The following is a 12,829-nucleotide window of genomic DNA, read 5'->3' on the forward strand; positions in this document are numbered from 1 at the left end:
ACATAGGAATGAGGAACTTCCTGAACGGGGTTCAGTGGGACAGAGAACTGGCAGGGAAGCCAGTTAATGAGATGATGGAATATGTAGCAACAAAATGCAAGGAGGCTGAGGAGAGGTTTGTACCCAAGGGTAACAGGAATAATGAAAAAGCTAGGATGAGCCCATGGTTTACCCAAAGGTGCAGGGAGGCAAAAACCAAGTGTGCTAGGGAATGGAAGAAATATAGAAGGCAAAGGACTCAGGAGAATAAGGAGAGCAGTCGTAGAGCCAGAAACGAATATGCACAGATAAGAAGGGAGGCCCAAAGACAATATGAAAATGACATAGCAGCGAAAGCCAAATCTGACCCGAAACTGTTGTACAGCCACATCAGGAGGAAAACAACAGTCAAGGACCAGGTAATCAGGCTAAGGAAGGAAGGAGGAGAGACAACAAGAAATGACCGTGAAGTATGTGAGGAACTCAACAAGAGATTCAAAGAAGTGTTCACAGAGGAGACAGAAGGGGCTCCAGAAAGACGGAGAGGTGGGGCACACCACCATGTGCTGGACACAGTGCACACAACCGAGGAAGAAGTGAAGAGGCTTCTGAGTGAGCTAGATACCTCAAAGGCAATGGGACCAGATAACATCTCCCCATGGGTATTGAGAGAGGGAGAAGAGGCACTATGTGTACCCCTAACAACAATATTCAATACATCTATCGAAACAGGGAGATTGCCTGAGGCATGGAAGACAGCAAATGTAGTCCCAATCTTTAAAAAAGGAGACAGACATGAAGCATTAAACTACAGACCAATGTCACTGACATGTATAGTATGCAAAATCATGGAGAAGATTATCAGGAGAAGAGTGGTGGAACACCTAGAAAGGAACGATCTCATCAACAGCAGTCAACATGGTTTCAGGGACGGGAAATCCTGTGTCACAAACCTACTGGAGTTCTATGACATGGTGACAGCAGTAAGACAAGAGAGAGAGGGGTGGGTGGATTGCATTTTCTTGGACTGCACGAAGGCGTTTGACACAGTTCCACACAAGAGATTGGTGCAAAAACTGGAGGACCAAGCAGGGATAACAGGGAAGGCACTACAATGGATCAGGGAATACTTGACAGGAAGACAGCAGCGAGTCATGGTACGTGGCGAGGTGTCAGAGTGGGCACCTGTGACCAGCGGGGTCCCACAGGGGTCAGTCCTAGGACCAGTGCTATTTCTGGTATTTGTGAACGACATGACGGAAGGAATAGACTCTGAGGTGTCCCTGTTTGCAGATGACGTGAAGTTGATGAGAAGAATTCACTCGATCGAAGACCAGGCAGAACTACAAAGGTATCTGGACAGGCTGCAGACCTGGTCCAGCAATTGGCTCCTGGAGTTCAATCCCACCAAGTGCAAAGTCATGAAGATTGGGGAAGGGCAAAGAAGACAGCAGACGGAGTACAGTCTAGGGGGCCAGAGACTACAAACCTCACTCAAGGAAAAAGATCATGGGGTGAGTATAACACCAGGCACATCTCCTGAAGTGCACATCAACCAAATAACTGCTGCAGCATATGGGCGCCTAGCAAACCTCAGAACATCATTCCGACATCTTAATAAGGAATCATTCAGGACCCTGTACACCGTGTACGTTAGGCCCATATTGGAGTATGCGGCACCAGTTTGGAACCCCACACCTAGCCAAGCACGTAAAGAAACTAGAGAAAGTGCAAAGGTTTGCAACAAGACTAGTCCCAGAGCTAAGAGGTATGTCCTACGAGGAGAGGTTAAGGGAAATCAACCTGATGACAATGGAGGACAGGAGAGACAGGGGGGACATGATAACGACATACAAAATACTGAGAGGAATTGACAAGGTGGACAAAGACAGGATGTTCCAGAGATTGGACACAGTAACAAGGGGACACAGTTGGAAGCTGAAGACACAGATGAATCACAGGGATGTTAGGAAGTATTTCTTCAGCCACAGAGTAGTCAGTAAGTGGAATAGTTTGGGAAGTGATGTAGTGGAGGCAGGATCCATACATAGCTTTAAGCAGAGGTATGATAAAGCTCACGGCTCAGGGAGAGTGACCTAGTAGCGATCAGTGAAGAGGCGGGGCCAGGAGCTCGGACTCGACCCCCGCAACCTCAACTAGGTGAGTACACACACACACACACACACACACACACACACACACACACACACGCACACACACACACACACACACACACACACACACACACACACACACACACACACACACACACACACACACACAGAAAGGCCTTTGACACAGTTCCCCACAAGAGATTAGTGCAGAAGCTGGAGGATCAGGCGCATATAAAAGGGAGGGCACTGCAATGGATAAGGGAATACCTGACAGGGAGGCAACAACGAGTCATGGTACGTGAAGAGGTATCACAGTGGGTGCCTGTTACGAGCGGGGTCCCACAGGGGTCAGTTCTAGGACCAGTGCTATTTTTGATATATGCGAACGACATGATGGAAGGAATAGACTCTGAAGTGTCCCCGTTCGCAGATGATGTAAAGTTGATGAGAAGAATTAAATCGGATGAGGATGAGGCAAGACTGCAAAGAGACCTGGACAGGCTGGACATGTGGTCCAGAAACTGGCTTCTCGAATTCAATCCTGCCAAATGCAAAGTCATGAAGATTGGGGAGGGGCAAAGAAGACCGCAGACAAAGTATAGGCTAGGTGGACAAAGACTACAGTCCTCACTCAGGTAGAAAGACCTTGGGGTGACCATAACACCGAGCACGTCACCGGAGACACACATAAACCAAATAATTGCTGCAGCATACGGGCGCCTGGCAAACCTGAGAATAGCGTTCCGATACCTTAATAAGGAATCGTTCAAGACACTGTAGATTGTGTATGTTAAGCCCATACTGGAGTATGCAGCACCAGTCTGGAACCCGCACCTGGTCAAGCACGTCAAGAAGTAAGAGAAAGTACAAAGGTTTGAAACAAGGCTAGTCCCAGAGCTCAGGGGAATGTCGTACGAGGAAAGGTTGAGGGAAATCGGACTGGCGACACTGGAGGACAGAAGGGTCAGGGGAGACATGATAACGACATAAAAGATACTGCGGGGAATAGACAAGGTGGACCGAGATAGGATGTTCCAGAGAGGGGACACAGAAACAAGGGCTCACAACTGGAAGCTGAAGACTCAAACGAGTCACAGGGACGTTAGGAAGTATTTCTTCAGTCACAGAGTAGTCAGGAAGTGGAATAGCCTAGCAAGTGAAGTAGTGGAGGCAGGAACCATACATAGTTTTAAGAAGAGGTATGACAAAGCTAAGGAAGCAGAGAGGGAAAGGACCTAGTAGCAATCAGTGAAGGGGCAGAGCCAGGAGCTGAGTCTCGACCCCTGCAACCTCAATTAGGTGAGTACAATTAGGTGAGTACAGACACACACACACACACACACACACACACACACACACACACACACACACACTCACACACACACACACACACACACACACACACACACACACACACACACACACACACACACACACACACACACTCACACACACACACACACACACACACACACACACACACACGTGCCTGCACTCACCCAGGCATGTGAAGATGAACCACAGGAACGTTAAGTAATTCCTCCTGTTTTAAGTCTTAGACTGGTATGCAAGTGAAGCACACTGAACGACGAGTTGATGGCAGTAAACATTATATAGTCCTAAGAGAAGGTATGATCGGGTGTTTTAGACCAATAGTTACTGACGCTTTCCGATGAGACTCAGCAGTGCGAGACTAAGGTGTATGAACTCTCTCTTGGAGGCACAACTAGTAGACTACAGTAATAGCTTGATAAATCTTCTGGATATCGATTCATAGCGTAATACATGTCTAAATAGTTGTTCCTGAGTCCATTTTCTTAACTTTGTTAACTATTACTACACAGCTAAAACAGGGCCTCCATAGCTCAGTGGCTAGAGCGCTGGTCTAGTAAACCAGAGGCCGGGAGTTCGATCCTCTCTGGAGGCATGCAGATATGCTCAAAAGATTTTTATGTGATGTAATAAACACTACAGACAGACAACACCATCGTAGCTATGATCTTGAATATACAAAGAAAAATTGACAATCATTCAGCGCATTCATGCACACACATGCACCGGCATTGTTTGCCATATATTGCCAGCCATTATGTATGTGGGTTCCCTGGCATAAACAGTAACACACTGCCACAGAACAGTGGTGGACACTACTACATATTTATGTACAATCCTCACACATATTATGTATAGCGATACACTTAGACCTTAGGACCTTAAAATTGTGCCAGTCGAAATACTGGTCAAGAAATGAGACATGAAGCTTCACATCAAAGTCCCTCAAGTTAATTCTGATAGTTAGAGGAGGATCAGGATTGTCATATGTGTGAACCATTGAATTAGTAACCATCAGAGCACCACTCACCTTCATCTGAATGCGCCAAACAACAATTATATCCTTACAATCAGGCAAAGAATATGTAATGGTAAGAAAAAGACACATTTGGAACACCTGTATAAATTATTTGAGAAACGTTTCTCCCTCCAGGGAATTTATCATTCTAAGTCGATGCAGCCTCCTGGAGGACGAAACATCTCTCAAAAGAATTGTCTGGTGTTTCACAAGTATCTTATTCACAAATAAATTGTATTCTTCTTACGGTGGTGTATATACTTACTCTTATGTGAAGAATAGCAGGGAAAAATGAAAAAACAAGTGATGAATATCAAAATGGTATACAATACCGGCAGGTTGGTAGGTAAGACACATAGGCAACAGTTAGGCAACTTTATTCCGAAACGTTTCACCTACACAGTAGGCTTCTTCAGTCGAATACAGAAAGTAGGCAGGAACATACATCTGTTGCATCAACACTAGTGAGTAAACTACCATCTGCATCAAATACCTTTAACACAGACTCTGATAAGTTTCGAACATACTCTACCAATAAAGGGGTAACCCCAAACAGTTGTCAACTAGTAAGTGTATCTCATGACTATATTCAAAAAGAACTAAGCAGGTTAAACCCAGCTAAGAGCACTGGCCCGGATAACATCCCGTCTAAGTTCCTAAAAGATGTTGCTTCTGAATTGTCAATCCCTTTTGCTCACATAATAAATCTGTCACCACTAATACCATATCGGAGGGGCTCAAGGAGGCCAGAGTTACTCCTATCTTCAAGAAAAATAGTAGGTCTGATGTAAGCAACTATAGGCCTGTTAGTATACTCAGTATAATATCCAAAATTCTAGAGAGGGCGGTGTACTGTCAAGTAGTTAAGTACCTTAATGACAACAACATTCTCCATAGCTATCAATCGGGCTTTAGAAGATCTTACTCAACCGACACCTCCCTAATTAATCTGATGGATTACCTGAGAACTGAAATGCCAATGGGGAACCTCATAGGTATGGTAACCTTAGACCTGCAAAAGGCCTTCGATACTGTCAACCACAATATATTATGTAAGAAACTTCAAGCTATCGGTATAGGTTCTGTAGACTGGTTTAAGTCCTACCTTAGCAACAAAACGGAATCATAACCCCTGCCGATAACATGTGGAGTTCCCCAAGGTAGTATTCTGGGTCCCTTATTATTCTTATGTTATGTCAATGAATAACAAAAAAAAAAGGCACAGTACCGCGACTGGAACGATACACAAATAACCGCACATAGAAGAGAGGAGCTTACGACGACGTTTTGGTCCAACTTGGACCATTCTGACTTTGTAAATGGTCCAAGTCGGACCGAAACGTCGTCGTAAGCTCCTCTCTTCTACGTGCGGGTTATTTGTGTATGTCAATGACATGCCTGTCAGTGTCAAGTGCAAACTCCTACTGTTAGCAGATGACAGTGCTCTGTTAGTGTCAGGTAAAGACCCACAAGATATTTCTAATGTTTGAACACTGGAACTGGAGTCCTGCAGCAAATGGTTAGTAGACAACAAACTATCATTACACCCCGGGAAAACTGAAGCCATTCTCTTTGGGACGAAACTTAAACTGAGAAGGATAAATAATTTTACTGTCCAGTGTAATGGGGAGCCCATCACTTTGGTTTCATCAGTAAAATATCTAGGAATCCCCTTTGATCCATGCATGTCAGGAGAATTGATAGGGAACAGTGTAGTAAAGAAAGCGAATGCCAGACTGAAGTTCCTGTATAGACAAGCACAGTGTCTACCTACTGAGGCTCGCAGGACCCTATGTCTAGCCCTTATACAGTGTCATATGGATTACGCTTGCTCTTCATGTTACTCTGCCTTGACAAAAAAAAAAAAAAAAAACTGAAAGATAGACTGCAAATCACCCAGAACAAAATCGTAAGATTCATCCTGGACCTGGGTCCAAGAGAGCATATAGGCCAGAATGAATTACAGCAATTGGATATGCTGAATGTTGAAGACAGAGTAAAACAACTGAAGCTAAATCAAGTTTATAAAATTGCTCACAAACAGTGTCCAGAATATCTTGCTGTCAATTTTGTTAAGGTTGGGAACCAAAGCAATCATAGTACTAGTGGGAGAGAGCACAACTTTGTAGTAGCCACAGTCAGTGGTCAGGCTTTAAACACCTTTTATTGTATAGCAATAAAGCAATGGAACAGACTGCCCGCACATGTCAAAGCCAGTCATAGCATGAACCAGTTGAAGAAGAGTGCCAAAAGGTGTCTGATGAATGTAGCTACAGAAAGGGAGGGGAATAATTTTTTATTTTTTTAGCTAACACACGTGTAATTTGACCTTATTCCTAGTAATGACCCTCGTATTGTAGTTAGTCTTAATGACCCTCGTGTAGTTGATAGCCTTTTTAGTATGTTAATAAGATGTTATCTTCATTATAGAATAATAAGAAAATATTATAACCTTTTATAATAATAAGGTAAAAGGACTCCAATGGAAATAAGTCACTCTGTCTGACTTTTTTGAGTTGTCCCAGGTTCTCTACACATATGCTGCTATGTATGATAATCTATGTAACTGTATTTGTGTATACCTGAATTAACTTACTTGCTTACTTACTTATGTAATCAGTCCATCACCCTGGAAGTCGTAGATTTGAGGTTGTCAGTCCCTCAGCCTGGAGAAGTTCAGTTCCATAGTCTTGATCTTTAGATAGTTCCAGACTATGGAACTGAACTTCTCCAGGCTGAGGTACTGACAACCTCAAATCTACAACTTCAAGGGTGATGGACTGATTACATCGTCTTCACATCTCTACTGTTCCTGCCTACTTTCTGTATTCGACTGAAGAAGCCTACTGTGTAGGCGAAACGTTTCGGAATAAAGTTGCCTAACTGTTGCCTATGTTTCTTACATAACACAAGTGATATAGGTTTCACCTGACTACAGTATATAAGCCACGTCTCTGGCCCATTGCTGTACTTCCTACAAGAGTGATGGACTTAACACATCGATTCCAGACAGAGGGACTGATTACCTCAAACTCCTCCTCACCTTATGCCTTCCTGCTTTGTATTGGACTGATGAAGCCACTGTGTGGCGAAACGTTTCCTAAATAAAGATTCCCATTTGTAGCGTAAGTGTCTCAATTCTTCACTCTATGTTATGTTCGGACAATACAAACTAAAGGAGGAACATCTTGCAAGACAATTACTGCTGACATCTACTGAGTCAATAGCATCCCCCAGCAAACTGCTCATGCTTACTGGATGCCGAAAAGTCAATCAAATGTGAGCAAGATGCAGTATAAGGTGCAAAAGCAAAAATTAATTTGATAGTACAGTAGAATGTCACAAGAAATTCAGCGGACAGAAAGGCAATGTGCCAGTTGTTGTAAGTGTATTTAATAGGTGGTAGGTAACTGAAAGCCGATTTAGACTCAGGGTAGAGTATGTAAGAGAGAGGGGATATTATTGCTCAGTAAATGTAGGCCTTAGAAAGGGATACGTGATGCCACAATGGTTGTTCAGCATATATATAGATGGGATTGTGAGCGAAGTGAATGCTTGGGTGTTGGAAAGAAGTATTGGATTAAGAGATAATCTAAAAAAAAAAAGTGGGAGTTTTTACAGTTTCTTTTTGCTGATGACACTGTTTTTGGGAACTTCTGAAGAGATGTTGCAGAAATTAGTAGTTGAATTTGGGAAGGAAAGTAAAAGAGGGAAATTGAAAGTGATCATAGAAAGAGGAAGGTGATGTGGATAACACAAACAAAATTGGAAATAAAAGAATGAATATCAGAATAGAGAAAGGGATAATGGAGGAAGGGAATGTGTTCAGATAGCTGGGAGTAGAGTTAGAATTGTAGAATTGACGAGGGGAAAAAAGTAAGTGGATCACTGAAAGTGTGTGGAGACAAGAAAGCTATCAATGGGAGCAACGAGGAGAATGTATGAGATTATAGTGTTACCATTGCTCTTAAATGGGTGTGAAATATGGGTAGTGAATGTTGCAACAAGGAGAATACTGGAGGCAGTGGAGATATTGTGGCTGAGGGCAATGTATGGTGTGAATATTTATGCAGAGAATCTGTAGCTTGGAGATAACGAGGTACAGGGTTGCTAAAAATATTATCCAGAGAGCTGAAGAAGGGTGGTTGTTGTGGTTAGGATATTTATGATGGAACAAAATAGAATAACTTTGAGGATGAATAAATCTGTAGTGCAAGGAAGGCAGGATAGAGGTCGTCCTAGAATAGGTTGGGCAGAGGGGGTAAAGGAAGTTTTGTGTGCAAGAGGCTTCCAGCAAGCATGCATTAGCATGTTAGATGGGAGCAAGTGGATACAGTTTTTATGACTCCTTGCTGTGGGAGTGTGAGCAATGTAAGATTTTCTAAGGGATTAAGAGAAAGCGGTTAGCTGCAACTCAGTCTTGTAGGTGGGAAATACATCGCGTGCACTCTGATGAAGGGGTGGGGACATGTTGCAGGTTTTAAAATGTAGATTCGGCATGCCTCTGGCAGGATATGGAGGACTTGAATGATAGCTCTAGGTCTTTTGTGTTGCAATCGACGCATCATCAGGAGCTTGCAATATTTCAGAAATGAGTAGGAAGTCCAGGTAGATCCCTTCAAGGGAACAACTCTAGCTAGAATGAGATGGGTCAAGCAGACCAGTCCCAGGTGCCAGAAAGATGAAAGTAAGATATTAAAACTATAGCAGTAGAAGCATATGAAGCCCATGAACGATAAATATTTAGTAATGACCAGTGACGACAACATTAGTGAAATAACAACCATCACAAACATGCCATCAAACCTCATATCATCATAAAGGGATTAAATATTCTAATCTCAAAGATATCTGGCATCTATCAGTAAGGAAAATTCCATCACAGCTAAAATGGGGAAGCAATAAAAAGGAAAAACCCTCCTGTTTCCAGAAGCTGGCCAATTCACCCTCAAGTAAATGCTGGTTTATCCGTAAGGTTGAGTGAGAGCAGCAATTGATACTCAGTTCACCAGTGTAGAGCTGCAGTTATGGCAATTCTTCAATTATTAAGTTGTTGAGGTTGAATAAGTGGCCACTATTATTTTATAATGAATCTTTACCAAGTTTTATAATTGCAGATTCTACAATATTTCATTTAAGCCAAATGAAACAAGGAACGGCAACTCTGGCTTCTGACCAAATTGCTGAATTATTGCAGACTGTAATGTAGCTGAAAATCGAATATTTTTTTTTGTAGTTCATATCAATGTGTTGTGATATCCTGACATATAGAGGTTTGCTGGTCTGTCCCACATACATTAAGTTGCATCCATTGCAACCAATCTTGTAGACACCATAAACACAGTGTTGAGGAGAATTCTTTAACAAAATGCTTTTAGCAGTTTGTAAATTCTTAAAAAACTACTTGTATGTTTAATCTGTTTTAAGGCATTCAGCAGGACAGATAAATTATTATATAGGAGATCCAGCATATTCTTGATCTGAAGTGTTATCCTGGGTTCAACCCTGTGATAACTTCTCCTAGTAGCCAACATTGCTATTCAATAAATACCTTAGGGTGCTGCATTTTCGTGGCAATATCAAATATTTTCCTAATTTCTTCATCGAAAAACTCTAGGCTGCACACTTGGTAAGCTCTCAGAAACATAGTGAGAAAGACACTCACTCCTTTTTACTAGTTTCACGGTTGGAACAGTATTGAGTACACATTAGTGGCCTTTCAGTATACTGTAAACTTGAGGCTAGGATGTTGAAAGACATCCTGCCCTGTAAAGCTAAATTACTCAGATATATGGATGCCATCTTACATCTTTGGCCAAATGATAATGCTCTGGTCCTGTGGAGAAAGAAGTGGAATCAAAACTTTCATTCTTAGATGTAATGATACATCAGGATGTACGAAGGCCACTAATGAGTGCTCAGCATTATAATAAAAAATGAAGTGCTAAACCTACAAGGGTCATACAGCACAGCGGGGCAGGAAAGGATACAAGAGTATTGGGTAGCAAGAGGGAAAGGTAGAAAGGGCTGCAAGAAGTGCTAGAGGTAGCATCGTCAAAGTTTGTGAAGTAAATCAGTTACTGTCAAAAAGTCAATGAGAGATTCTGAGTTAAAGGTGTAAGGAGGGAAGTTAAAGTAAGGGCATTAGAGTGCTGACGACGTCGGAGGTAAATTCTGCATGCTCGTTGATAGAGTGGACAGTCCTAGAGAATATGGCTAACCGAAACTCGAACCTTACAAGTCTCACAGAGTGGAACAGGGTGCCTCTCCATGAGATACCCATGAGTAAGACGAGTGTGTCTGATGCTAAGATAGAAGAGTGTAGTTTCCCAAAAACGGCATCGATGGCAAGAAGACGGCCAGAAACCTATACTTGGTTTAAGAGAATGTAATTTATTATGTAGCAGATCAGACCAACATTGTTGCTAACGAGTGCGAAGGTGGGAAGCAATTTCAGAAAAATAATCTGTGAATGGAACACTTCTATGTGAAGAATTGGGACACTTATGGAACATATGGGAACCTTTATTGAAGAAACGTTTCACCACACAGTGGCTTCATTAGTCATATATAAAGCAGGAAGGTATAAAGAGAGGAGGAGTTCGAGGTAATCAGTCCCTCAGCCTGGAGTCGATGTGTTCAGTCCATCAATTTTGTAGAAAGTACAGCACAGGGCCGTAGCAGTGGCTTATGTACATTAGTCATTTGAGGCGAAGCAGGAGAAGGCGGGGTCATAGTGGAGCCATCCACTAGTCTAAGTGGATGGCTCCACTATGACCCTGCCTCCTCCTGCTTCGCCTCATCTGACTACAGTATATAAGCCACTGGTATGGCCCTGTGCTGTACTTTCTACAAGACTGATGGACTGAAAACATCGACTCCAGGCTGAGGGACTGATTATCTCAAACTCCTCCTCTCCTTATACCTTCCTGCTTTGTATATGACTAATGAAGCCACTGTGTGGCGAAAAGTTTTTTCAGTAAAGATTCCTATATGTTGCATAAGTGTCTCCATTCTTCAACTTGTCGGTTTTCAAAACCATTCATCACCTCTATATGAAACTGGGAGGTTTCATATAGAGGTGTCTACCTGTTCGCTGCCCTGTATGTCAGCATGACCGGGGACCCAACAAAAAACATTATGAAAGTTAAGACACATGTGCAACATCTGGATATCTTTATTGTAGACGTTTCGCCATCCAGTGGCTTTATCAATACAGATTCTAGGACATAATAGGAAGACAGTAGAACTATATACAAAAGATGAGGTAATCAGTCCCTCGGCCTTGGAGTTAGTGTTCACAGCATCGTGGTGGAGGAGAATCTGGAGCAAAGGCAAGAAGACTGGCGTTTATATAGGCATCAGTGGAAGGGACGGGCAGCAGACGAGGGCAGTCACTGGTAGGCGGGATTCCCCAGTGGAAGTAGGTCCTTCCCAAAGAGATGGGTTAGTTGCAGCAGATATCCAGATGTTGCACATGTGTCTTAACTTTCATATTGTCGGTATTTTATACCTTTCTTGCACAAAAAACATTATCTTGGTGCTTGCTAGAGATACGGCAAAACCAAAGTTGGATACGATGAACCAGGGGATGAGGTGCATCAAATTTTCTTATAGCCTGTAAATCACTAACGGAGTCTGAAACTACCACCAGTGGTGACACAGGCATAGATGCAATACGGTAAGTGATGGCGTACAATTCAGCCATAAAAATATTAGCTGAGGATAATATATGCCTCGCACGACGCTGTCCGGAAACACTGCTGCTCATCCGACGCTGTCAGGAGACTTGGAACCATCGGTGTACACAGCAATGGCATGAGAATGAGAGCGAGAAGCCACTGTAGGCAGTGGGCTTTTGAGCATGACAGTGGGGAAGAACAGACTCCAACTTTCGGAATTTCCCAAGGTGGAAGGGAAAACTTATATGCTACATGAACATAGAAAGGTGGCAACTGAAGAGAAGACAAGAGCGAATGTAGGCGAAGAGAAAAGAGAGGGAGTAAACAGGGGCTACAAACAAATAAAGAATATCTACTAACATCCATTACTATCCTATATATGGAAGGATTGTGAAGGTCATGAGAGCGAACATAATAGGGGAGGCAGTGAGTATCACGGCGATCAGTCAAGGATGGAATATTCTCCTCTGCATAGAGGCTCTCAACCGGTGAAGAGGGAAAAGCACAGAGACATAAACGTAATCCCTGGTGATGGATGGGATTAAGGCTAGAAAGAGTTGCATAATCGAGTTTCGATAAAATTAGGGCAGAATGTGGTCGAAGGAGAGTTTCACTATCATTCCCTAATGAAAGATGAGCGAGGGTTATAAGGAGATTCAGCCGTCTATGACAAGTTGCCTTCAGAGAGGTAATGTGAGGTTTCC

At 42.8% G+C, this 12,829-nt stretch overlaps 1 non-coding gene across 1 annotated transcript; it reads left to right on the forward strand.

Moving 5' to 3' along the window:
• The first annotated feature begins 3,947 nt into the window (after positions 1-3,947).
• TRNAT-AGU (transfer RNA threonine (anticodon AGU)) lies at positions 3,948-4,020 on the forward strand. Its single transcript has one exon. It is a non-coding gene; the product is annotated as a tRNA-Thr (tRNA).
• The last annotated feature ends 8,809 nt before the right edge of the window (positions 4,021-12,829 follow it).

Source organism: Cherax quadricarinatus, chromosome 22 (assembly GCF_038502225.1).
Source record: "Cherax quadricarinatus isolate ZL_2023a chromosome 22, ASM3850222v1, whole genome shotgun sequence".
NCBI classification, from domain to species: Eukaryota; Metazoa; Arthropoda; class Malacostraca; order Decapoda; family Parastacidae; genus Cherax; species Cherax quadricarinatus.